Source organism: Sinocyclocheilus rhinocerous, unplaced genomic scaffold (genome assembly GCF_001515625.1).
Source record: "Sinocyclocheilus rhinocerous isolate Xijiao unplaced genomic scaffold, SAMN03320098_v1.1 scaffold15681, whole genome shotgun sequence".
Classification (NCBI taxonomy): domain Eukaryota; kingdom Metazoa; phylum Chordata; class Actinopteri; order Cypriniformes; family Cyprinidae; genus Sinocyclocheilus; species Sinocyclocheilus rhinocerous.
In genome coordinates, this window is record NW_015653116.1 from 844 (window position 1) to 3,075 (window position 2,232).

General features: G+C 49.0%; 1 non-coding gene across 1 annotated transcript; it reads left to right on the forward strand.

Annotated features, from left to right (window-relative positions):
- The first annotated feature begins 835 nt into the window (after window positions 1-835).
- trnad-guc (transfer RNA aspartic acid (anticodon GUC)) lies at window positions 836-907 on the forward strand. Its single transcript has one exon. It is a non-coding gene; the product is annotated as a tRNA-Asp (tRNA).
- Window positions 908-2,232: the final 1,325 nt, after the last annotated feature.

Here is a 2,232-nt window from a genome sequence, read left to right on the forward strand (position 1 = left end):
TTCGTCACCCCCCTCACTCCAAACGGGAGGAATAAAAGTCACAAAAGTCCCTTCGGTCGCCCAGTAACCACAAGCAGAATGAAGGCAATGCAATTCCGGCACTAAAGTCCGGCACTAAAGAGAGCAAGTCCAGTGTTTGGATCCCGTCACGTACAAAAAAGCGCTGTCTTTCCATGCTGGTTACATAAATGTGACAAAGGATCCGCAAAGGCTGCAAACACAGAAGGTGACCAGTTGCGCATCCTACCAACGCATGTTGGCAGCCGGCCAAATTCACTCGTTTCTTGACATTCCAGTATAGCTCTGCTGTGATCAGAGCCTTCAAATATACAGATCACTCGCAAAAATTTCCCCTCCACGGAAATCTTTAGGAAAAGGAGAAAGATTTATGCGATAATGAAGAGAAACTCGAGCTGTGTCTCCACGCCCTTGGGCCTGTGCGCGCCCTGTGGTAAACCACTACGCTCGCCAAGGGTAATCTAGGGTGTCGACACCTACCCACTTGCATTTCGTCACCCCCCTCACTCCAAACGGGAGGAGTAAAAGTCACAAAAGTCCCTTCGGTCGCCCAGTAACCACAAGCCCAATGAAGGCAATGCAATCTCTTTCTCATGCCTCCATCTGAGAAGTTGGAGAAAACAATTAAACAAATAAAAGAGTCCAAATAAAACCCCTGTAACGTGTAGCATTCCAAAAGTTAAACGAACTCAGCTGATAATGGGTCCATCCGGTATTTTATGGTGTAAGGGCTGGGTCAGCATAAGAAAAAGCCACGCTTTGTTTAGTGATGTCAGTGCAGTGGCGTTGGCTGGGGGCGAACTTGTACGTGCACAACTCCTCGTTAGTATAGTGGACAGTATCTCCGCCTGTCACGCGGAAAACCGGGGTTCGATTCCCCGACGGGGATTGATATTGTTTTTCTGCTATCGAACGACACATCCAAAAGGTTTTGGTGCAGCCATAGGTTACAGAAGGAGTTCTGCTTTGACTTCAGCCCAAACCAAAGGAAATGCGTTGGCCGGGAATCGAACCCGGGTCAACTGCTTGGAAAGCAGCTATGCTCACCACTATTAAAACGGGTCTCCCCTCCTCCACAGCGAACACGAATGATTGACAGATGACACCGCACTTCTTAAATTCCCCGCCACGGAAAAGACGAAACAGCGCCATGAAGTCTACGTGTGGCCAAAAGTATATTGCATCCGTAGTGTTAAGCACTACCATAGAGAATGAAGGGGAAAAGTTCAGGGAAGTTAAGCTCAACTATTTTCGGCTGCCACGCCGCGGCCAGCCGTGTATACCTGCAGAACTGTGACTAGCCAATAGGAACGAAGGAAATCCCAGGGAGAAAGGCCTAATAAACAACACTCAATTACAGGTTCAAATCCCGCCTCGGCCACAAATACCATGAAAGGTAATCTAGGGTGCCGACACCTGCCCACTTGCATTTCGTCACACCCTCACTCCAAACGGGAGGAGCAAAAGTCCCTTCGGTCGTCCAGTAACCACAAGCCCAGTGAAGGCAATGCAATCTCTTTCTCATGCCTCCATCTGAGAGGTTGGAGAAAACAATTAAACAAATAAAAGAGTCCATATGATGATCCCTGTAACGTGTAGCATTCCAAAAGTGAAACGACTTCAGCTGATGATGCGTCCATCCAGTATTTTATGGTGTAAGGGCTGGGTCAGTGTAAGAAAAAGCCACGCATTGTTTATTGATGTCGGTGCAGTGGCGTTGGCTGGGGGCGAACTCATCTGAAGTCTGAACTCTACAGAAGTTGACCAGTTGCGCATCCTCCCACCACGTGTTGGCAGTCGGCCAAATTCACTCTGTTCTTGACATTCCAGTGTAGCTCTGCTGTGAGCAGAGCCTCCAAAAATACAAATCACTCGCAAAAAGTTCCCCTCCGCGGAAACCTTTAGTAAATGGCGAAAGATTTATGCGATAATGAAGAGAAATTGGAGCTGTGTCTCCACGCCCTTGGGCCTGTGCGCTCCCTGTGGTAAACCACTACGCTCGCCAAGGGTAATCTAGGGTGCTGACACCTGCCCACTTGCATTTCATCACCCCCTCACAACCCAAACCAAAGGAAATGCGTTGGCTGGGAACCGAACCCGGGTCAACTGCTTGAAAGGCAGCTATGCTTATCCCTATACCACCAACGCAGGAAGTTGACGCTGGCTTGCGCAGTCAGTAAGAACGCTCACAGCACATGAGTCGCTGATAGGTCT